The sequence below is a fragment of the Pinus tabuliformis genome, chromosome 7, assembly GCF_031772625.1.
Source record: "Pinus tabuliformis cultivar Carrire ecotype Pingquan chromosome 7, CPIR1, whole genome shotgun sequence".
Classification (NCBI taxonomy): Eukaryota; Viridiplantae; Streptophyta; class Pinopsida; order Pinales; family Pinaceae; genus Pinus; species Pinus tabuliformis.
In genome coordinates, this window is record NC_142293.1 from 745782282 (window position 1) to 745808932 (window position 26651).

A 26651-nucleotide genomic window follows, 5' to 3' on the forward strand; every position below is an offset into this window, starting at 1 on the left:
TTTTATGTTTAAAGTGCCATTTTTGGACTCCTAAGACCATCTCAGACTTGTTGGTGAAGTGAGCCTAGAAGAGGCCTATTCGACCCTTGAAGAAGGTATAAATAAGGAGAGATTTTGAATAATTTTGACACACATCTCAAGCACATTAAATTTGCATCAAGAACATAAGTAAATCAACAGTGAAGACTAGAAAACAAGAGGAGAATAAAAATGAAGAAGAATAAGTATAGAATTTAACCTTGTCTAGCTCACACGTGTAAAGAATCTGAGAATCTTTGTGAATTTTAGGGCTGAAGATTCCAGGCAGAAGTTGCAAACCTAAACTAGGAGGCCTAAACTTTGACATGGGTAGAATGGAAGTACTTTGATTCTCATTGACTTTGGAGTACTTGGACTCTTTCAGATGAGATATTTTGGAGGAATGACTTGGTGCTTGGTGGAAATCTTGTTCTTGGTATTAGGGTCTTCAATCTCTCATTTTGATTAAATTAATTCTATAAGAAAAGAATATTATTTCTGGGTTCCCCCCTTAGTGGGGTTTTTCCATAGCTTGGAGCCTACATCTTGTGTCATTGTGATCTTCATATATTTATGCTTTTGGTAATTGCTTGATGAAGAAGAAATAAATTATAAAAGAATTAAAGACCAACAAACATCGCAAGTAATTATCAAGTTAGAGAAATAAACCCTAATGTACTTGCTATTGGTTTCTTAACACTATAGATCATACTAGTATCACAATTATCTTTTTTTTTGTATATTTTGTGGGAACATGCAGGATCAAAAGAATCACATAAAGAAGAAGTCTTCAATCAACATAAGAAGTAAGTATTCACAAGAAATAAGTCTTAAATGCATAAGGAAGACATTTATTTTTTACTCAATCTCCAAGTTCTATTATGAAGATAGGTTCCATTTTAGTATCACTTTTGCACCGCTACAAATCATTCATGTGTGCTCAAAAAATTTCACATCAAGAATCCTTGATCCAGCTAAGTACCTTCCATCGAGTTGTCTCAATTGTCACTGTCTCAAACAATGGTTTTAGCCAAAAAAATATGATTTCTCTCTAATACCACTTTTCATCGCACCAAGAAGACCCACATAGTTTAACGAAATCCATGGACCTCCTAGCACGTGACACTAATATATTTCTACCTGAAAGTATTACCAATTTGGTCATACTAGACTTAGACTATGCCTCTTCTCATTTATTAATTTATGTGATAATTTGAATTATTTTCTGAACCATTATCTACTCAATTACATAATCAATCACAATAATGTAAGAGACACAATTTTAGATAAGTAGCCCAAAACATGCATTATTATTAATAAATTCTTCATGTAAAATATGTTGAGGTGACATTACAAAACTTTGACCCAACTTAACCTTACAACTTGTGTCCACAAACCTATCATATTTAATGGAAATGGCACTCGACCTACATGAAAACCACACATGTCCTAGTGGCCTCTCAATTCAATTGAAGTGAGAGGACTCTCCAATGGGGATATTCTCCAACCAAAATTCACATAGGTAAGTACTAATTATACATGCTCAACTATAGTGATAGAAATGTATTTCATTATTTATTTAAAATTGTAGTAAAATACCATCAACTTTCCATGTAGTTTGAGCTTGTAGTTTTGTAGCCCATCAAGTCTATAAATTTGAGATCTAGATCAGGCATGGTGTATGAAATTAAGAAATTGATATGCCTCTTTGGGACAATGATTTGGTGAGATCAATCTAAGGTGATGGAGGGGCATTAACTTTGTTTTGAGTATTCTGGTATGTGCAACCCCTAGAGAGACAAATACACTTGGTGATCCCAAATGATTTGAGAACGATCTCCTTTGCGTGCACACTTCTGAGATATCTTAGCACAAGTTGAGACAAGGTCATCGATATAAGGCTTCAGGTAAATGTGTAGAAGGGTAACATGGTAATTTATTTGGATATGATATGCATACTTTGGATTGACATTAACGTTTTCTCGGAGAAATTTTTTTAATACATCTTCATATTTCTTGGATTTGGCTTTACGATGTTGTTGAAATGTGTACACAGGTCTTGTATTGAATTTGGTTCTATGTTATGTGTCTGTGCCTTAACATTTATTTGGCTTAGCGTTGAAGTTTTTTGGGCTATGTATTAACATATATAAGTTTTTCTCCATGATGGAATACTATCTATGGCTCTACATTGATATATCACTCTTAATCTGTGTTGAAATGGGTTTGTATTGATATGATACTTTCCCTACATTGATTTTAAAGCATGAGCATAGAATTCATGTTGAAATTTGTGGGTATGCACCAATGAACAAATACCATTACCCTCTCAACATAAGTTTTGTAGGATGTGTTGAAGTTTTGGTAATTTGTGCCTAGAGGTTCAAATTGAATATTGAAACAATCTTCGCATATTTGATTTGAAACAATACTCTAAAGGAAAGTGCATATATATATATTTTGAAATGGTTGAATGTTGATAGAGGATCTTGTAGGAGGTGCTTGATCTCATTGTGTGTGCAAAGAATAACTTGAGAACCTAGTGTTGGCTGGATAAATCGACCTTGCGGACAAGACTGATCTCCCTGGTATTAGAAGATAGTCTAGCAACAAGCAGACACGCAAATCTATCTTTCTCTAAACATATGCGATTCATAAATAAAAACTATAGAGGTGTTTAGAACTTACCTTAAGTCTAATGCTAGTTTGTGGCAGCCATCCTTTAACCGTCCGAAAGAGTTTCCTTTTGAGAACCTACAATCCCAAACAAGCAAACATCAAATAGCACCTGCATAGTTAATATCATAAATCATGTCCATTATGGTGATCAAGGAATCCATAAAATAAACCATAACACAACAGCTTATTGAGAAAAACAAACTTATTTGTATTAACATTGAAGTAGAAGAACCTTACAACATTTTTAGCCTTGATGTTGAACAAGCTCTTCCCAGGGTCCGAAATAGGAATCTCCTTTACTTTGGAAAGCCTTACACTCTTCCAAATGAGATCAAAGAGGTATGTAATCTCTCCTCATAAAAGTTCAATTAAGAAGACTATGTTCCAACAAAATTTCACCTCAAAAATATTCAGCTTTCAACCTCCCAAGTAACCAGCTCAATGCTTCATTTTATAGTGTAGAGGAAGGAGGTTACAGGTCCACCTATGAAGGGATAGAGTCCTCCTTCAAAGGGATAAGCTCCTCATATCAAGGGGTTAGCTCCTCAAGGTATGGGATGCATGAACCTTAAGGGAGCAAACTTGCCACCTCAAGATTCCTTCCAGAAGCTTCTAGAAATGACTCAAGTGAGTTTTTAAGAATATACTTGCACCTTTTTAACTTTTACAAGGGTCCACACCCATAACACAGAGAAAAAGCGGTCAGGTACGCAGGAGCCATGACCATTAGGTGCGGGACCACATGTAATGCTAAGAGAAAGTGCGGAACCAAAGGTTTAGAGACTTTTGAGGGCTTTCTCTCATTTTCAACGCTTGATATGAACAAATGAGGCCTAAGACTTGCAAAGGAGGAAAGTATGAGTGGTAATGGACTCACACAAATTGCAGAATGTCAAGGTGACAATTTTTTGTGCAAAATATTGCCCCCTAAAGTGCGAAGTCTGTAATAGATGAAGATATAGTTTGTCATCTATGAAGAGTGAAGCACTTTATCATTTCAAGGATCATCATGTGGACACCCCAGTCGGAACCTATAAAAACATTCAATGCAATATATATATATGTGAACATATCATCACTGAGGTAGGCATTCCCATACTCAGATTAAAATTGACTAGAAAATTGACTAAATTGTTCTGATATAGGAATGATTTTGTAATACATCAAGAGCGTAAACATATGTAGAAACAGCATGGGCGCAACCATCTGTTTATGAATAGTCCACTGTATAATGAATAACAAAATTCCTTGCAGCCTGGATGGTAGAAACTAGATCTAAGGTCTTGATTTCTGCTTCTCGAACTAGTACAATTCTATCCATGTGAATGAATATGTCGAAGTCGAACATGATAGAAACCACTTGATTACCAATCAATGATGTGAAATGTTAACAAGTGTGAGAGAAACCACCAGTAATTTCAATGGCTCTCAAAGTACTCATTACAATCCATGAAATGTGAAATAAATGAGCTGATGTCGAACATGTCATAGAATCCTTTGATCAAAGGTCAATGATGCAACCTATTGTTGAAGGCGAGAAACTTGCCATTAGGGCATGTAGATTCGAAGGTACTGACGATTTCTAGATCACATAGATAATGAGCTGAAGTCGATAGAAAGTGATCTGTCGTAGGCAAGCCCACAACACGAAATCATAGATCAAGTTTTGAAGAAACATTTGGCAAGGACAGACTCAGGGATGGTCAAAATGGATGACAGATATTTTGCAGATGAATGGTTTATTTGAACTGACCTCTTGAACACATAACGACATTGCAGGTGGTTTGGTGACAATTGACCCAAAGCTAATACCCAGAAACCAGCTGAAGACTTTGAATATGGTTTGATTAACTGTTAGGCAAAGGATTTCCCAACCCAGGTGAACAAAAGTGTCGTGTTCAAGAGTGGTTAAGTGCTTTTCTAAAATACAAAGTGCAACAAACAAGTTCATTTTTCTCTCTTTTCCCCAACCATTTCTGGCAAGTACCTCTTTATTTTTGACAAGCTTGAGGAGGATAACATTTGCTTGTTTATAAGATCATCCTTCGGATGAGTCCAACTTAGTTTAAAAATTTGAACCCTAAGAAGGAGTGGTTCATTCCTATTTAAAATTGAATAGGTCCTTTACTATTAAATTTTAATGAGTCCAGTATAAGAAAAACTCGGTGTTTTTCAATTTTAGGGAGTCAAAAGAAAAATTTAAGAAAAATCCATGGGTGTCCTTTTTCATACATTTGTGTCCCCCAAGCCCGAAAAAAGTATAAAATAATACTTGAGAGAACAACTTGACCATTACAATCAAGGAGTACTTTTCATAATTAGTGGCTTCGATCTAAAAAAGTAAAAAAGTGATTGAAGACACGTCATTTTATAACCAATATCAAACTTGAAACAACAAAAGTCTGGCGATCTTTTCATGTTTATATGGTCAGAAAAGGGCTATAAGTGGATCGCCTTTTTAATTTTGTTTGGCGAGTTTAAAAGGGAAAAAACACGACAATCTTTTCATATTTTACGAGTCATAAAAGAGTTTAAAGAGGACTCCAATGTTTCGCTTTTTTGTAAATTTTGGAAGAGTTCGAAAAAGTGAAAAAGTATGCTCTTTGTTGAAAATGATCAATTTTCCCCAAAAAATCCAATATTTTGCACAAAAACTCAAAACATTACTCATGCCTATTTAAGATAAATAAAAATGTATCAAAAAGTTACCTTTTTAAAGTGAAAAATAAATAAATTAAAAATTCATTTATTCAAAAAAGCTTATAAAAAGGGTTTTTGTAAATTGATTTTTACCATTTGATTTTAGAGTGAGAAGTGAGAGCTTTTGGGTAAGAAACTTCCTGTGAAGATTGCATAAAATCCGTCTGTTGGAATCGAAAACCGTCAGCTCCAGGTAATCCACATCATCCTTATCATGCATTTCAACCGTTTACATTTCATTTTTAGGCTTTAAAATTGATTTTTTAAGGAGAATTTGGTTTAGAAAATCGCTTGCGGGGGTCCGCAGGTGCAACATGTGGCCCCTGCGGGCCCCGACTTTTTTCTACAAAGAAAAAAGTCATGGGTCACTAGTCTCCGATTGGAGTTTTGCAATGATCAAACAAAGGACAAACGAATCGATATTAAAACTATCGACCATCCTAAACTTATGGTTATTGCATTCACTGTCACCAAACTATGCGAGAGTGCAGCATTGCATGTAGCTACCAGATCCCAGATGCAAATGGCAGTAGACTGTTTTCGAGGTACCATCTTCAACTGGTGCAAGGCTGTGTTGGCAAATGTAAAAGGACAACTAACTAGAGCGAAGAACGGACAACTAAAAAAATTTGGATACGGTTTCCGCGTTGTGAGCTTTGGTCTAGAGAGGGTCCCTATGCTGGTCCTACAACAACTTTCTGTTGAGGTTGGTCTTCCTCGAGAGCCTAGGATAATGCGTTGGGTTGCAGTGATGGCCCTTCATCCTGAGGATGGTTTCAGAGGTTGTTCGATTTCTGCCTGACTATTTTTGTTGGTTAAGGAACCAAATTTTTGTGATTCAGGATTTTCCATATGCTGGGATGGATTATCATAGTGACCTAGACATGATTCTTCCACCAGGAGAGCAGTGGGATGATTCAGGTAAAATCATTTTCAACACTTTCTAAATTTTAACTAATTTTTTGTTTTTTAAATTGTCCAAAACTGACAATAAAAAGTTTTAAATGCAGATGTGGGTCCACGATGACCAACTACTCTCCAACCTTATGAGAGGAGACACCCAACTACAGCAGTACCAGCCCCACAAGACCAATCTATAGAGATCCTGACCGATTTGGAGAATCATCTAGAGCGTTTGACAACAGATATTCTAGAGACTGGCATAAATGATATTCCACTTAGGTTACAATGATATGTGATTGGGGTCCCAGGACCTTTTAGGAGGTTCCTTTGTAGGGTGGCCTGAACAGTGGTTTCTTATCGTGATCATCACCAGGGATAGGATGATTGCTTTTGTAGACTCACATGACATTTTTGTCTTTTTGTACTATCATTTTGCTGATAATAAGGTGTTTTTTAACATATTATCGAAGACGATGTATATTTTGACACACTTATATGCTATGATATATCACTATTACTGGCTATCTTGTGTAACATGTTATTGAATTTGTTTTAAATTTACTGTTTCGATTATTGCAAATGTCTATTTATCATACGAGAAGCAACTACATCTGCTAATGTATTTAAATGTCTTGGAATATGTTGACATTCAATGTAATCAAATTCACATTCCAAGAGATGAACTCTCAAAAATAATCTTAATAACACTAGATTTCTAATGGCATAAACCCTATTAAGCTGTAATACAATGAGTTCAGAATCTAACCTAACAATCAAACTCCGAATCCCAAATGAGATGGATTCAGATAATAACTCAATCACTACACTATACTCTACAATGTTATTCATTGTTTGACTAAGGCTTACCCCATGCATAGATACTAACTCATCAGAGGGTCAATAGATAACCCAAGCTACGGAAGAAATGTTCCGTGTACTACGACAAGCACCATCAGCAAAACCAATGTATGTTTGAAGAGACGTCGACATCTGCAATATCATGAGTAAAATCAAGATAAGCAGGAATAATGATAAAAGCACTCTCTAAACTAGTCACACTTTTCTAATCTAAAACACACCAGCTATAAAGAAACTAATCTAACAAAAATCTCCACACCAAAATTTAAGCATAATATCTCTTCAGATAAGGCCCATTTATGGGTTTTCCCAAAGAGACACCGTCAAAATCTACCAATTCATAGGCCCCTTTTGCCAGCTTTCACTTAACAATATAAGGACCATGCCACATAGGTATAAATTTTCTAGCCCCTAGCTTATCGTTTGGTTGATCGTATACTAAAACTAGGTCTCCTTCTGAAAAATTACGAGGTGTAACATTTCGGTCATATTGAGCTTTTATTTGTTTCGCATGAGCCTCGATTGCTAATGCAACATTGCATTAATTCTCATCTAGCTGAGCTAAGTGCAAAAAATGTTTCTCCTCTTTGGAAGTGCCTGGGAGTAATTCTATGGCTAATTGTAATGACAGAATTTCACATTCAATGGGTAACACTGTTTCCAAACCGTAGACCAGTTGAAAAGGAGTGAAACCAGTTGATGTTTTTACTGAGGTACAAAATGCCCAAAGTGCTGAAAATAACATGCTATGCCAATTCGACCTATGAATACCAATGATTCGTTGGATCATAGTGACTAGAACTTTATTGATAGCTTCAACCAGACCATTAACCTGTGGGTAATATGGAGTAGAACTATCGTGACGCAGGCCAAGTTGATCTGTTAGTTCAGTCATCATGATGTTTCAAAAATGACTTCCATGATTAGTAATAATAGCTTGAGGAACACCGAATCTAACAATTATATGGCTGAAAACGAAAGTTGCAGAAGTTTTGTTGTCTGTCGAAAATGTAGGCATCGCCTCGGCCCACTTAGTAAAATAATCTATCGCTAAGATAATATATGCATGCCCCTTAGCTGAGTGAGGGTTACATGTAATAAAGTCAATACCCCACTTTGCGAAAGGAATGACGACAATTATAGGGTGGAGAGGAGCGGGTGGTGCATGCATCTTACGATAAAAATTTTGACAATTGTGGCATTTCCGGACTGCATAGATACAATCTTCGAATAAGGATGCCTAGAAATAACTAGCACGCAATATATTTTGGGTTGTGGCATACCCAAACATATGACCACCACATGCTCCAGAGTGACAGTCATTCAGAACCTTTTCAGCTTCTTCATGAGTTAGACAATGTCGGAAAACAGAATCCGCCCCATGACGATAGAGTGTATCACCAATAATATTGTATTGTTGGGATTAGAAACATATTTTTTGTCGCTAATATCGTAAGATTTCATGTTGAAAAGATTGGTTTTGGAGATAAACAATAATATCTCGATACCATGGATCAAGAGTACTGATAAGAAACAAGGATTCGTCCGCAATGGGCTCTTCCGCCACAGTTTCAGTATCAGTACGCAGGAAATCACACATCAGTTCCGCAAAAACCAAAGGTTTCTTTGCCTTGGATTTTTCAAATTCCAAGTTGAATTCCTACAGGATAACTATCCATTTGGAATACATGCCCCCTAGCAATTGTTTGGTCAAGATATACATCATAGGGTTATAGTTAGAAATTACTGTGGTTTTGCGTAATAAGATGTAGTGACAAAATCTTTGAACAGCTTGAACAGCTGCCAAGGCCAATTTCTCCACATGCAAATATTTAATCTCAATCGGATGCAGAGTTCAAATAAGATAGTAAATCACATGTTCATTGTTGAATTCATCTTCCTAAACTAAAACCATCCCAATGGTGGAATGAGAAGCAGCGAGGTGCAAAAAGTAATCCTGGTTGTAATTGGGAGGGTGTAGTAACAGCGCATGGGTCAACACATGTTTGAGTGCATCAAAAGATTTGTCAGCTATCTCATCCCAAAAGAATGGAGTATTTTGTTTCAACAACCTGGTAAAACCTTTCGTTATCTCGGTGTAGTTAGGAATGAAATGACATAAAAAGTTTTCTTTCCCTTGCAAACTTTGGAGTTGGAGAAGAGTCGAAGGAGGAGGTAATTTGACGATAGATTCAACCTTCGAGGGATCGACATGAATGCCAACTTTTGAAATGACAAATCCCAGTAAACGACCCATTTATACACAGAAAACAAATTTGTGTGGATTCAGCCTAATTCGATAATGCCTACATCTCATAAAGATAGCTCATAAATGAGTGAGATGATTGGCTCTATGTAATGAATGGGAAGGTAAATCATCGAGATAAGGCTGCACAATTTGATTGATGTCATAAAATGTGTAAGACATAGCCCTTTGAAAGGTTGCTCCAACATTTTTCAATCCAAAAGGTAATTTGCAATAAGCAAATGTCCCCCATGGACAAATGAAAGTTGTTTTAGGTTGATTAGCAGGGAGTATGTTGATTTGATTGTAACTAGAAAATCCATCCATAAAGGAGAAAATTTCACTGCTAGCACAATCATCAATAATTTGATCGATATAGGGGGTTGGATAATTGTCCTTAGGACAATCTCGATTAATATCCCTATAGTTGATATATATTCTTATCGTTCCTTTCCTTTTGTTAATAGGAATAATATTCGATACCCAATCCGTTAAAGGAATTGGATAAATGAAACCTGCATGAAGTAATTTCTCAACTTCAGCTTTAATAGCAATGACTTTTCTCGGATGTATCTGATGCAAACATTGCCGGACAGGTTTAGCATGCAGGTAAGTTTTAATTTCATAGACAACAATTGATGGATCCATCCCTGGCATTTCTTCATATGACCAGGCAAACACATCGCAGAATTCTTGAAATAGGGCTTTATAAGTTTGGATTTAATTGTCTGTACATGAAGCACCTATATGAATGTTTTCAATAATTCCAGGTTTAACTGAAATGTCAATAGGAACCGTTCGAGAGATATTTCCCAAATTTAACTCAGAATCAGGATGTTGCAATGGATTCTGTGGTTCTTTGACATGGTCAGTAGTAAAAATAGATGAAAAATCATTTTCAAAATGATCAAGTTCAGGTAAAAATGAAGATTGATGATGAAGATCTTCCCATGGTAAATCATCAACAGACAAAAGTTCACGAATCTGCTCATCAGTATGAACAAGATCAGAAAATTTTGTTGAAGCTGAGGTTGATATTGAAAGTGATTCCCCATGAACCACATTCATTGGATCAGTTTCGGTTGAACAAGAGTCAGAAAACGACTGTACAGCCTGATATGCAATTTCAAAGGGACTCAAAGGCATCGCATTACCAAATGAATCCATCTCAGAATCAGAAGGTACGATCCAAGGATCATCAAAAGCAATAGTGTTCGACAAAATCATATGAATAGTTGCAATAAAAGGTGATACATTAGGAGGAGGGAAGGAAAAAGTTCCTAGTAAACCAGAATCTTTAATCAAACCTACCCCAACATCCTTGTAAGGGATAGTTGTTTTACCGACATGCTGAATACTATCTGAAGAGGCTGGGTCGGATGAAAAATAAGTTAGCTGGTCTATCGTAATTATCTTTCCATTATGAGGAATCTTGATAAGTGTTGTGGTCACCAACAACCCCCCTCTTTGTTTAGTATTAGCAATAATATCAAGCAAAGGGGGACCCTTAACAAAAAATCTCAAAAATATTTTTATCAAAATTTTTGTATTTAACTTCCTAAAAGCTATATCGCATCGCAAAGAGAAAGTGAAGCGTTTTTCCTATGCGCGTAAGTAAGCTGCGATGAAGCAATGCGACATTCATTGCATCGCATATTCTGAAAGCGCCCTTAAAAAGAAAAACCTAAGGAATCGCCGATGGCCGATATGCGATGTCGCATATCGCAAACGTCGCATAAGCAGCACACAATGAGTAAATGAAAATTGCGATATCGCGATTTGCGATCTGTGATCTTACAAACTGCGATTTTGCGATTTGCGATCTGCTATGAATGAGACTATTAATTGCTGCGATACGAATCGCAGAAACCACTCATCGCAAAGTTTCTTCGGCATGATTTGTAAACCCAAAATCGAGCGCGCACCTTAAGGGAAATTAATGATTACACGCCTGAGTACCCAAAGATGATCGTGTTGCGTTTTTCGAAGAGTCAAGTCATTATGAGTGTCATGATTATGCATTCATTAGAGTTTAAAGCTTTCATGTCAATCTTTTCGTCATGTCTCTTTTCCTTTGCGTAAACTGTAAGGCAGTAACTAATATAAATCTATATGCAGGAAACATCTAAGGAAAAGGGGAAAGCGCCAATACTTGAAGAACAGAGAGGAGATGCCTTCGCAAATGAATGCCGCATGCAGTAGAGCCGCGGATTCTAGAGTATCACTCCACAGACACTGATGAAAATAGACTATCCAAGACTCAGAGTCAAAGGCGCACAAAAGCAGCATGTTTGCAAAAGATCCTGAAGCTCAGATTGGATAAAGTAAAAAGAAAAATGCTAAAAAGGGATGATGCTTCAGAAAAGCCTAGAACAAAGAATGGAAGCAATTTTAAATACGTAAGATTGTTCAGGCAACGAAATCCCTAACTCATTGATTCATTCACACGGCCGGAAACCGAAATAGCAACAGCACAATCAGTTTGAAAGAAATCTGGGTTATACTAAGTATACACACAGCAAATACACCCAGCCAGAGGAAGATTTTCAAAAATATCTTCTAGTTTGTCAGAAAGAGGTGCCAGCTTTTGTTATTTCTACTTTTATTGTCCGAGCAAAAGGAAAAGACAACCAGCCGACTCTTTCCAGGCGAACCTCACATTGCTTACAGCACTAAGGAGCAGATACAGAAACGGTTAGAAATTAGATTCAATTTTTAGAAATAAATTTGCTTTATTAAAAGGGCGGTCATTTGAAGCCGTTCCCTAAATTTGTGTAATTAAGATTAGTTAGTTAGTAGTATTTAACCCTTCTCATGGCATTTGGAGAAGGGTCCGGAAATTTGTCAAAAAACTTGTCCTCAGAACATGCACTTTTGCACCCTCGGAGGTGGTTTTTGGTGAATGGATGGATTGAGATTTATTTATGTTTGCATTTTAATGTCTGCTACTGATGTTGCACTTCTGTACTCTTAGTAGATGTTAGAAGTAAGTAGAGATAAATCGTTATTGCTTGAAGTTTGTGAGTGAAAATCAGTCATAAATGGTACTTTTATCTCTTGATTAATTTCTGCTCATATTCTCAGAGCGATATACAGCTGATTTGTTTATATGTTGATGTATGAATGTCTGGATTACCATTTGGCACTTTTGTACGGTGGAATCATTTGTTTGTGCTTAACATATGAATAACTTATCATGCGATATGCTGTTCACAACTGTTTTGCCTCATTTCTTATGCAGAATGGTTTATCTTAATTGATTTATATTCTTATGATAGCTGAATGATCTTTATTACCAGTTATTGTATGAAATCTTTTTAGATCGCATGAAGAAAGAATCCTCCCCTAGGTTAGTATAGATTAGATGTGTTGTTTTTGTTAGATTACAGTAGCATAGAGTCAGTTTAGAGTTTAGAATTAGAGTAGCTTGAAATTACCTTTAGATTAGCATCATCAAAAATCTACACACACACACACATCCTTTTAAATTGGGAAGCTGGTCCCATCATCCCCAGTCGGACCCGCTACACCAAACGGGCAAGGAGCCGCCAACCAGGTTCCGGACCGGGTGGGTATCCCCCTTGTTGTTGACCCGATTTTGGGCCTCTCAACATATTTGGCGCTAGAAGGAGGGCACGAACTATGAATGGCAACTAAGTCAAAATCCGAATACCATTCTGAGAGTAAATCACCCTCATCAACTCCCCTGACTTCTCCAATACGGTTAAACCCAGAGTTAGAAGTCGCTTGAGTATCCACCGCTGCTACCTACCCTAATATATCAGACCAACTGATCATTGAACCGCCTGAAATTCAAACTTTGATTCGTAAACTCCAGGGATTCTCTATTTTTCCCCAGAGGTCTGATAAATCTCGTAGCAGCGTGACTTTGCAGTACAATCCTGCTCATCCCCTGACCAGATTGAAGAGTGAAAAATTTGGTATTCAACCAAGTGAACTCCCTCTCCCTACTAGGAAAAGAGCAAGGAAAACACCACCAGAGTCTGACCACGAGACTCTTTCATCTACTTCGTCCATTTCAACCCCCTCACCGCGAAGTCAACCACCCACATCCTCATCCCAAATCACTCATCCATCTTCCACGACCCTTCGTCTTCAATCATCAAAGATCATAATATCTTCATCTCCTCAACATCAGGGACCGTCTTCTGCACTTTCATTAACTAGCGGCTCAACGATGGCCCAATCTCCATGGAACAATCCTGGGGCGGTTTTAATGCCTCCACCCCTGAGCCCAATACCGGCCCATCCCGAGAAATGGCTACCCAAGTTCAATCCAGAAATAGGCATGCTAGCCGAAGAGCATATCAATAATTTCATTCTTTCTGTTAATCTCAACGGAGTTACCAACGAAGATGCTGTCGTCCGGCTTTTTCCTTATACAATGCAAGGAACAGCCGGGTCATGGTACTTTTCGTTACCTTCCGGGTCCATCACAAGTTGGGACATTTTTCAAAGTCAATTCCTCACCAAATTTGGCGATGACAGATCAATAGCGACATTGATCAATGACCTATCTAATCTTAAAGCTGAGACTAGAGAACCCATTAAAGATTTCAATTTATGGTTCAACAAGATCCTCAACAAAATTCCTGCTGCTTCTCAACCCAGCGAGGAAGTAAGATGTGAATGGTACATCACGGCCTTACCATCAAACTTGGCCATCTTTGTAGATAGGGAAAACAAGACGACCTTAGTTGAAAATTTGACTGAGGCATTAGCAGTAGAAAAACGCGTAGTTGCCCTAGAAAAGAGATCCGCAATAGAAGAACGCAAATCTAAGAAAATCTCTTTCAAAGAAGACACCAAGAAGAAGCAAACTAAAGATCCTTTCGATATGGAAGGATTACAAAAAGTCTTAAAGGCCATGTCCAATGAGATGATTGACATAAGAAAGCAAGTAGCAGAAACTTCTTCAAAAAATCCCTACAGAACGTTTAAAAGAAATCTTCCCATGGAGATGAAACCACCCAATGCTGTCTCAAATGTCGAATCTGAAGAAGAAGAAGAAGAAGAGAATACCACTGAAGGGCAGACCGATGATGAAGAAGTTGTGGAACTACAAGGAATGTGGGATTTCATCCTCCCACAAGAAGAAGATCAAGAAGCATTTCCGGTTAGCACATGAAGCAAAAATCAACTTGATCCTCCCCAAACTACCCCTAAACAGAAGGGCGCAAGCCCTGCAACAAAAGATAAGGTCGCAACAAAGAAAACAACTGCTAGAGTGACCCAATTTATCCCAGCCCAATCAGATCAAGCACCTCCATCAAGAACATTGATAGTGTCAGATGAAATGGAGTATAACATTATCGATGACATGAAAAAGACTAGGGCTAATATCACTCTTTACGAATTGAGCAAATTGAAACATCAACAGAAAATAATGATGAAAGAATTACATGCCGTGCCTACTACATCTTTACCTACAGCTGTAGCTTTCCACAGCATGGGAAGACCTCCAACCAACATGATCAATAAGATTGATCCAAATGACATTGCCTTGATTGGAGGAAGATCAAGATCTCATACTCCTCCTTTTCTTCTCACTTATGAAATTTTCAATAAAAACGTGCACAATTGCTTGGTTGATTCTGGTGCTTCAACGAATATTTTACCCAGATCAATATGTGCCAAATTGAATGTTCAGCCTCAGAAATCCGCAATGCGCATAGTTCAACTTGATCGATCTCAAGTCGAAGTGATTGGTGAACTTAACCAGGTGACCATAAGACTGTCGTCTAACCCGAAAGTATGTCAGGTTATCGACATTCTAGTAGTTGATATCTCTGAATTCTATGGTTTAATTCTTAGCAGGGATTGGTCCGAAAAACTCCACGGATATTTCTCAACCGACTGGTCGCACATGTGGTTACCCTACAACGGTAAACCCAATCAAATAAAGGTTGAACGAGAGTTGCACCAAAAGTACATAGTGACAGAATTGGAAGGAGAGAACGAAGCAATAGCATACAACAGCAGTATCATAGGCAATTACTCAGTAGATTCTTTCCTCGGCAATTTCAATGCTCATACCTCACCTTACTTAGAAAATTCAGTTTTATCCCAAGTTGAAAATTTTTCCCAAACTGATGATTCAAAGTGTTTTAAATTTTTAGATAACTCTGTAAATACATCTTTGTTTTGGAAATTATATTTTGATGGCTCTAAATCTAACGAGGGAGCAAGAGCAGGATGTGTTCTGATTAGCCCAGACGGAAACAAGACCATGCTCACAGGCAGACTTGAGTTCGATTGCACAAACAATACAGCGGAATACGAAGCCTTGGTGCAAGGCCTATACAAAGCAATCGGGATGAATGTTAAGTATCTTCAAGTCTTTGGAGATTCTGAAATTGTCGTCAAACAGGTACGTAACACCATACATTGCCTATCAAGTCATTTAAAGCACTATCAATCTTTAGTACAAGATCTGACTTCACATTTCATAGCATTCAATATTTCGTCAATCCCAAGACTCCAAAATGCGAGCGCAGACCTGTTAGCTAACGTAGCCTCTAGACTTATTCCCTCCGAAGATTTTAGTCCCGATAGGTTCTCAATAGAACTAATTTTTAGACCATCCATCCCTGACAACATCACCAACTGGAGAGTATTCAACGACGACCCTGACATTGTAAATTTCCTCACTTCTGAAGGATCCTACTCAAATCAAATAATTGACGAAGACCATCATGATCACCAAATTCAACAAAATAGCACTGATAATGCTATACCTAAATCGGTGGTTAAGTTAGAAGATTTATATGATTTGAAGAGTCGGTTTAAACGGTCTGCCAATTCTAAACTCTACAGTTCAACTCTGAATTATGAATTAGTGAACCTAGGAATCGATCAAAAGCCGCAAAACGTTAATCTGGGCCACGGCCTAGCCCGTGAAGAAAAATCAGCGTATATCCGTCTTCTGAGACAATACAAAAACGTTTTTGCATGGAATTACGATGAGCTGAAAACATACAACACTCCTATCATTCAACACACTATCCCTATGGTTGACAATGAAAAACCTGTCCAGCAGAAGCTCAGGAAAATCCACCCCAACTTAGAAAATCAGATAAAGACTGAGCTAAATAAGTTGTTGAGAGCCAGAATAATTTTTCCCGTTAGACATTCCAAATGGGTATCCAATATGGTGCCCGTTAGGAAGAAAAACGAAGATATTCGAATCTGTATTGATTTCCGGAGTCTCAACAAAGCCTGTCAGAAAGACAATTTTCCCCTCCCACCTATGGAGCAAATACTACAGCAGTAGCGGGCTCAGAATTAATGTCTTTCCTGGATGGATTTTCAGGATACAATCAAGCGCTGGTACATCCCGATGATAAGTTAAAAACCACATTCCGAACCAAATGGGGCACATACGCATATCAGAAGATGCCATTTGGTCTGATCAATGCCGGTGCTACCTTTCAGAGAGCCATGGACATCGCATTTAAAGGTTTAGTCAATAAATCGGTAGTGATTTACCTGGATGATATAACAGTGTACTCCAAGAAGCGAAGCGACCATCTCAAAGACTTGAAACAAATCTTTCAAAGATGTTTAAGGTATGGAATTTCACTTAACCCAAAGAAATCTTTTTTCACATTAAGTGAAGGGAAATTGCTCGGATTCATAGTGTCGAAATCTGGTATTCACATTGAATCTGACAGAATCAAATAAATTTCCGAAATATCCATACCCCATAACAAAAAGGCCATGCAATCTTTCCTTGGACAAATCAATTTTGTAAAAAGGTTTGTCCCAGATTTTTCACGTATTATTTCTCCTTTACAAAATATGATAAAAAAGAATTCAAATTTTAAATGGGGAATAGATGAGCACGAAGCATTCAACTTGATCAAACAAGCTATCATCAACGCTCCATCTTTAACTACCCCAAATTTTTCAGAATCCTTTATCTTATATACTTTTGCTTCAGAGAAATCTTATGCCGCGATTTTAACTCAAGCAAATCAAGAAAAGGCGGAAGCTCCAATCGCGTTCTTTAGCTCGAACTTACAAGGTGCTGAGCTCAATTATTCAGACGTGGAGAAACAAGCATATGTTGTTTTCAAAGCGATCAAATATTTCAGACCTTTCTTACTTAAAGCCCATACCAAATTCGTCGTACCGTTTCCAGCGGTAAGAAACTTGTTGGTACAGAGGGATGTGGGCGAAAAGAGAGCGAATTGGATTACCGCTTTACAAGAATACGATCTTGAGATCAAACCAGCAAACATCGTAAGAGGTCAAGGCTTCTGTAATATGTTAGCTGGAGCATCGCAAATTCCTGAGAAATCATCTGAAGAGGTACATACATATGAGGTAAGCCTAAACGACGCAGAATCATTATATGCGGACACCATTTATTATCTTAAGAACGGGTATGCTCCATCGCACTTGGATCACACCAAGAAAAGAGCTCTAAGATTGAAAGCTAAACAATACCAGCTCATAAATGATGTTCTATTTAAAAGAAATTACGATTCTATACTTCTTAGGTGTCTTGAGAAAACTGAAGCCGAAAAGGTTTTGCAGGAACTCCACGATGGACCAGCAGGTGGACACTATGTTGGAGAGACTACTGCGCATAAGATCTTACGTGCAGGATATTATTGGCCCACGCTGTTCAAAGACTCATACAATTACGTAAGGAAATGCCAAATCTGCCAGACTGCTGCGGGGAAACAAAAGAAATCGTCCATGTCACTACAGCCGGTTAACATCGAGCAACCATTCAGCCAATGGGGCTTGGACATAATAGGTGAGATCATTCCTCACTCTTCTATGCAGCATAGGTATATCCTCACGGCAACAGATTATTTTACTAAATGGGTAGAAGCAGTTCCTCTCAAGACAGTTAATTCTGAAAACATTATTGAATTCATAGATCAATTTATCATCACTAGGTTTGGGTTGCCAACGGCCTTAATGTTTGATAATGCATCATACTTTTCTGGAAATGCAATGACTGAGTTTGCACTTAAAAGAGGATTCAAACTGAAGTATTCTGCCAACTACTATCCGCAAGGTAATGGGTTGGCTGAATCAACAAACAAAAACCTAATCAGGATTATTAAAAGAACAGTTGACCAAAACCAAAAGAATTGGCACAAAGCGCTGGTTAATGCTTTATGGGCAGACAGAATTACGAAGAAAGCTTCGATCGGCACTTCTCCCTTTAATTTAGTTTATGGGAAAGAAGTGGTTCTTCCTACTCACTTAGTCATTCCCTCTTTGTCTTTAGTACAACACATCAATGAAGTATCTACTTCCTCTTTGAAATTGAGACAAATGGAGATAATCAGACTAGAAGAACAACGAGAACAAGCTAAGAAAACCCATGCTCAACACCAAGCGCTAATAAAATCCTCTTTTGACTCAAACATCATAACCAGAAAGAACTTTCAGATGGGAGATTTAGTTTTGTAATGGGATAAGGCTCATGAAGAAAAGGGCAAGCATACGAAATTTAAGAAGCTATGGCTCGGTCCTTTTCAGATTGTAGAAGTCATAGGCCCATCGACGTTTGTGTTGCAGGATTTGGTAGGTAGAAGAGATTCTTTGCCTGTGAATGGACAGATTCTTAAAATGTATTTTCCATAAGAAGATCATTCTTCTATTTTTGTAGGATAGTTTTAGTTTCTTTTGTTTTGTTTTTCTCTTTCTTATAAATAAAATCGGTTGTAAATGATCATTGAAAAGGATTCATGAAAGAGCACACTAACTCTCTATCAGATTTTGATTTCACTTGTACAAATAGCAAAGCTTTTCGAAAAATCTGATTTTTATTATTGACAAATAGAGTTAACTTTAGCCTGAATAATGATATTAGTTTCAACCTTTCAAAAGACTTTGATGAAAGCAACCTTTGGTAAAAAATTGTTTTATGTCAGCACAATGAAAGGTATCATCGATAATAAAATAAATATTCTCTGTAAAGCTGTTGTTTTCAAACTCTATTATTGTTGTCCAGAGCTTTCTTAAGGAAAAAACAATGACTTCCTCCCTGCAAAAGGAAACTGCAGCATTCAGAGAAACAATCCGAGAAAACACTATATCTCAAAGAATAAGAGGTCTCATCACGAGCCGGCTTATCATGATCACAGATATTATAACTTGCTGACTTTGCCAAAACTGTCTATCAAAACAGGGCAACGACTCAAGATTGTTGCAATCAAAAGACAAGGGGTCTCATCACGAGCCAGCTTGTTCAGCAAAAGTGTAAATCAAGTGAATGTGTTGTGGGGAAAAATGCCTATGCAGGACGATCCTATCCACCTAAGGTGTGACAGTGCCTTAGCAACAAACAGAGACAGCTATTCTAGTATTCTTCCTTTATGAATTAAGAATGAAGAGAGAGATAGATGGACTAACCGGTGTCTTCCGTTTGTCCCTCGATCCAGCTTCTCTTCTCTTGGAGAGTTCCCAGCTACTTGCCTGCTTGCTCGCCCAGCTTCAAGAGGTTTCTGCAAGATCACAAGAAGAGAACACTACACAAGACATGGATTCATATTCATAACTAGTTCAGGATTAGAAATAAACTAAACATACTAATGCAATCATACATCAAGAATACATCAGCATATAGGAGAAACCAAGATAGCTTTATTGATGAATAACAAGGTTCAGGAAGAGATACAACCCAGAGGGCTCCAATCCAGCATCTCCTTCCCAGCAAATGGAATTCCTATCTTCACCCCCTTCAAAGCATTAAGCACCCAATGATTCCAATCTCAAACCAATAGCAATTCTTTGTAATAGCCTCTAGATCTCATGGAGGAGAGATCCATATATAGATGTTTGGAGAGAGGATGAGTCAGCTTGAGATCTGACTAGTGTCCTCTCCCTCTGTCAGTTCTTGATTCCACTTGGAGGTTCTTGCTTCCACTTGGAGATTTGGAACCTCTTACTCATCACCAGTCGAATTCCCTGAGGCAAGTGTCATTTTGGAAGCTTCCTGGGTTCTGACACCTTGAGAAATGAACTTGCCACATGTCCACTCTCGCTCAGCGCAGGTAGCTAGTGTTGCCTTTGACATTCAGCGCAGGTAGCCAGTGTTGGCTTTGACATTCAGCGCAAACAGCTAGTGTAGTCACTGAAATGATCCTGAATTGACTTGTTTTTTAACAGTTTCTGGTGGAGAACTTCTGTGAATTGCTGTGGTTTTTTAGCCTTGTTCCTCTAGGGGTAGGAAGAACATGTTTAGGGACTTTGGATCCCTTAGATTATGGACATTTCATGCTCAATGCTGTAAGGCACAAAAATGTCTATAACAGTTGCCCCCTAAAGTATGAGGCCGTTTATCGGGTGAAATGCTTTATCAGGGGGATCTGAAGTTCATCCAATGCTGGGAGGAGACCTGTAATGAGATACAATACAATACATTATTTTTCATACTGCTTTCATGATCTAGCTGAGGCGGGCATTCCCATGCTCAGCTTTATAAATTCATTTTTCTGTACATAGAATAGACAATCGTCTAATGGTAGACTGATAATTTTGATGAAATTATCATCCTTTTGAGTAGGATGATTATCTGCTGCAATGATGTACATGTCAATGTCTTTATTTTTCCTGAATATATATCGCAGCCCGGATGGATGAAACTAGATCCGGGGTCTTCAAACTCGTTCGATCTTCACTCTAAGTACAAGTCGATCCATGTGAGAATTGTTCTGAAGTCGAACATGGAAAGACATCGCTTGATTACCGGTCAATGAGGTAAACCGTTAACAAGCGCGAGAGGAATCACCGATAATGATAATGACCCTCAAGGTACTGCAGTACAATTCACGTGGTGTGAATAAAGGACTTGGCGTCGAACACCACGCAAAATCTTTCGGTCAAAGGTCATTGATGTATACCTGTCGCTGGAAGTGAGAAACTTGCCATTGAGGCATGCAAGCTTCAAAGTACTGAAGGGGTTATTCCTAAATCAACTTCTTGGATAATGAGCTGATGTCGACAAGAAGCGATCCGTCAAAGGAGGGCCTTAATGAATCCCACATCAGTGACATGGAATGGAGCTAATGATTTTGATGGAGGTGAAAACGATCTGTGACATATGATTCAGGGTGGCGGTCATGAAAGGATGAAGGATAATGTACGGCAGTGGATGGGACACGGTTGACTTTTCTGAATGACTTCTCTTGAACATATGGCGACACTGATGCGATGGATTGGTAGCATTACCCCTAATATGGATGGTATGGCGAGACCATGGATGTGACCGGTGAATGAAACAACCCAACCCGATTGTGGTACAGAGGAAAAGTGTCATGTTCAAGAGCGACTTGCTACCATCAAAGTTTTCTTGAGTTTCTCCCAATTTTTCCCCAGTCATTGCTGACCAGTACCTCTTTGTTTTTGTCAAGCTTGAGGAGGATAACATATGCTTGTTCTATAACCTACCCTTCGGGCAAGCCCATCGCTATGTTTTAACGAGCCTAGCGATAGTGAAACTCGTTCTCGTCTAAAGACAAGTTTGTCGCTATTTAATGATTTTAACGAGTCTAACGACAAGGATAACTCGGTCCTTTTCATTTTTAGAGAGTCTGAAAAGGTACATAAAGTTAACTCCAAAAGTCCTTTTTCGTCATCTAATCCCTTAAGTCCAAAAAAGTATAAAACAATACAGAAGGGATGAGTTTTCGATAGTTTTAACGAGCCGAACAAAACAAGCGCTTGATCTTTTTGTGCAATAATCCCTCAGGTCCAAAAAGATTAAAATCTAGAGGAGGGATAGCACTTCCGGTCGCTTTAACGAGCTGGCAGGCCAAAACTCGGCAATCTTTTCATATTTTACGAGTCAGATGAAAAGAGCTTAAAGAAGACTCGTCTTTTGAGGAACGAGTGATAAAACGGGTTAGTAGCTGATTCCAGGTGTGGGTTGGAATTTTCCAATCACGGCAGTGTCATAAGGATGGCTAGTGAAATCACTCTTCACAGCTGTTCCTCAAAATGGGTAAACAATCATGTGGAGGTGAACGATCGGCCAATGGAAAAGTGGAGGTGACGGTGCAAACACGACCAAGGCTTTAATGGATGATAATGTTACATTCATGGTGGTTATTTACCGGAAGATAGTTCATTTTTTAACGAGCTTAGACGCGGAAAAACACTGCTCAATCTTATGTTTATTTTTTAACGAGCATGAACTATGCGCTAAAACTGCTCGGATCTTGCGTTTATTTTTTAACGAGCATGAACTGTGTGCTAAAACTGCTCGATGATAAGTTTGCATGCTCCCAGCATAACAACGCAAATCGAGGTGCATGCCCCCCAAGCTTTATTGCATTCAACTTGGTGGTTGGAATGAAGGTTTACCTTTGAGATTTGGAAAGGAGATTGCTTCATTTTTTAATGAGGTTGACACAGTAAAAGAACTATCCTCATGACTCCTTGTTTCATTTTTTAACGAGGTTGACACGAGATTAGAACCGTCCTCGGAGCCCACTGTATTTACAGTATTTCTATTAGGGCGATGATCCACGCTGACAAAATGTTTAGGAATCTTCCGAATCCATTAGATATAGAAGATTTCATATTGTAGGTTTCCACTGTGGCCACTTCCACCAGCTTACTTGCAGGCGGTAGGGCAAAAGTACCCATTAAGGCAGGGTCTTTTAGGAGACCTACTCCGATATTTTGGAGCGAATGATTGCTTCCATGGATCATTGGAATGCTTCTAGTAACTTGAGAACCATCGGGGAGAAATGTTTGTTGGTCGACGATTGTAATTCCTTCTTGAAAGGGAAATGCAATCTTTCTAAAATAGGTCGACACAACAGCTACCATGGAATATATCCATGGTCGTCCCAGTAGGATGTTGTAATCAAGATTCCCATCGATGACTTCAGCATCTATTTCTACTGTTTTGCCCCCTAGTTCAACTTGCAAGTTACTTAAAATCCCGTATGGAGTGTATGATCGTCCATCAAATGCTTTTAACGTCGTTGACGATCTCGACAAGGGTGGTGAGCCTAAATTCTTCCAGCAACTCATCGACATAATACACGTAGATGCCCCCTCATCAATAATTGTTCGATGAACAGTTTTGTTGAGGGCTTTCACTTGAATAAGGAAAGCTAGTTGAGCTGGTAACTGAGGGTCATATCCTTTATGATCAAAGGCCACAAGATTGGAGTCCATTGGGTCAATTTCACCTATTGCTGATAATAAAGCTTGCTCTTGGGAGAGGCAATTTTGCGGTACCTCAAGCGTCGACATAGCGGACGGCGATTGGGCCAAGTCTTCTATTCTATTATAATTCTGTGCTATTTTTGCACGAGGATTAAATGTCGACTTGTACACTACTCCCTTTGGCGACTTTATCATTTGTTCAGGAATGGTGGGTGGCACAACTTTGGTCAAAGTTGTTGTCGAACTACTAGGTTGTTTATTAGCCTTGTTATTCGACACCTGTGGATTCCCGTAATCTTTATTCCTTGCCAAAGCATCATTTTGCTGCTTTGAGATAGACAACATAAGCACTTGGGATCGGGAAGCATTTTGATTAGCAACCAGTTTGGTACCCGGGCTTGGAAACGGATCAGTCAATACTGCTGAGGTTTTTGAACTCTTAAAGAGTTTCTTAACTTCAGCTATATGTGGACAATCTCTCATCCAATGATCCTCATCGCATATATGACACCCCGCAGGGGGTTTCCTTTTTCTCCCTTTCTTTTTCTTCTTGCCCCCTGGTTGCTTCAGTTGTTTGCCCTTATCGGTCGACGCAACATTTACTTCCGAGGCAAGAAGTTCCTCATTTGCATTTTGACTGGAAATCTTACGGGCCCTTGTAGATGTAGCCTTTGTCGATTTCGTGTCTGTCGTGCCAATCACGCCATCGATGGCATGAGAGTCATTGTTTGGTTTAGGAGGAGGAGGAATTGAGAATTCCGGTCGAGGGGCGTCAGGTATTTTGTCGTAGAGCGTGCCAGACTGAGTATAGACCAAGTCCAGATATTGCGCACGAGCGATGACTTGCTCTTCCGTTACGACTCCCCCCTTTGCCACATCTTCCGTGATTGTAGGAAGTAAGGATTTGATAAACCATTCAGCTAATAGCTGATCGGGAACGTACGTTTTTACCATCCTACGACGACGTCGCCACTCATGTATATGATCAGATATGTGAGTGGCCGTTGTCTGTTTGAAGTTGATTAGGAGTTCCGTTCCCGTTTCATACCTTATCGGTAATTGAAAATGGGTTAAGAAAGTCGTGGCTAAGGTACTGAAGTTGTTGAATGAAGCTCTAGGTAATTCAATATACCATTTTGCTGCTGGACCAGTTAATGTCCTCTGAAAAAGGCGAAGCCTAATCGAATCATCGTTTAGGGTGTTTGATGAACACCACAGATGAAATGTCATCACATGATTTGACGGATCTTCACCCAGATTTCCATTAAATTTAGGAATATCTGACAGAAGTTTATGCAGAATCGCTGGCCACCAAGGGGCATAAGCAATTGGATCATTCGTCAGCCGGTTTAGATCTGGTAATTCTAGAGTTGCTACAAAGCGGAGCATACCCAGGATAAGATGGAATCGCCTGAGCAGTGGGCCTTTGCATACCAACATAATGTATTTGATGCTGGCAACTTTGACAAGGTTGATGGGCATAACCATTATAATATGGTTGTTGATTACCGCTTTGGAAATGCGATTGCCCATTACTTACAAAGACTTGTTGCTCAGGTCCTTGATATGATTGCTGGAATGGGGGTTGTTGAGTTTGAACTAGCTCTGGTTGTTGAACCATTTGCTGTTGACCAATACTGGATGATTGACCAAGATGAGGAGTCACAGTACTTGTTTGATCCTGAGTTGCTCCAGATAAGGAGGCACTAACCTGAGGTTGTGATTGAGTCGTTGAGACAAGAGGCTGTTGTATTGCAACCTGAGGCTGTTGGGGTTGACATACAACAGGTAGCGCTTGTACTTGCAACGCAGTAACCATAGCAGGTATAGGGGGAATATTCGACACAGGGTGGACTGGTTGCATTGAATATACAACCCTTGGTTGCTGAGGTAGTATTGGTACCTAACCGCTGGATGTAATTCCAGTTTGACATGAACTTTGTTGTAAACTCCCATATGGTTGTTCTCCAGGAGGGAACAATGAAAAGGCATACTGCCCTCCATATGGTGGCAATCCAGTACTTAAAGGGCAGATTGACCTTTGAAGACACATGGGATCAATTTGTTGAGTTTCAACATAAGAAATACCAGATGATAATCCGGATGAAGAAATAGGAACTAACCATGTCGTCGAAGCAGTCCCTGATGGGACTCCGGCTTGTTGTTGATAACTTGCTGGGACAGATGGTATACCATCAAACATCGTTGGGGTAGCAGCAGGAGGCTCTGCCGCTGCTGTGTTAGATGACACAGTCCTGGATGTCGACGGTTGTTCAGACATATCTAGTCTATCCAAAAGATTTTCTAGCGATTCTACAACAACTTACGATGCAAAGAGACTAACTTCGAAGATCAACGAGGGAATGGTGATGATTATTCCGTTTAAAATAAATTTTTAACGACGCTTAGACACAACTTGCTTTTTCAATTTTAAAGAGTCGAGAAAAAGCTAAAGATGACTCTAGTCTCTTTCGATGTTTTAACGAGCCCGAAGTGACAAATGCTCGGATAGACTTTTTCTGTTATAGAGTCTGAAAAAGGCCAAAAGAAACTGCTCTGGAGATCTAGGCAGAGGGTGTGCCAAACTTTTCGCAAAACCGCAGAATACTTTTTAAGGTACGGGCGGTCGATCTTCTTGAATGTTGTGTTCAGTGCATTGCGATCAGTAGGGCGGCCGACACGGCTTCCTAAGGATAAAGGTTTTATGCCTATAGGGGTCTCCCAATATATACGTGACGGTACGTGGGAGCACAATCCGTACTGGCGCTATCGTCCCTCAGGAGGAATCACCCAGCGGAGTCGCCAATTTGTTGTGGGTAAAAATGCCTATGCAGGACGATTCTATCCACCTAAGGTGTGACAGTGCCTTAGCAACAAACAGAGACAGCTATTCTAGTATTCTTCCTTTATGAATTAAGAATGAAGAGAGAGATAGATGGACTAATCGGTGTCTTCCGTTTGTCCCTCGATCCAGCTTCTCTTCTCTTGGAGAGTTCCCAGCTACTTGCCTGCTTGCTCGCCCAGCTTCAAGAGGTTTCTGCAAGATCACAAGAAGAGAACACTACACAAGACATGGATT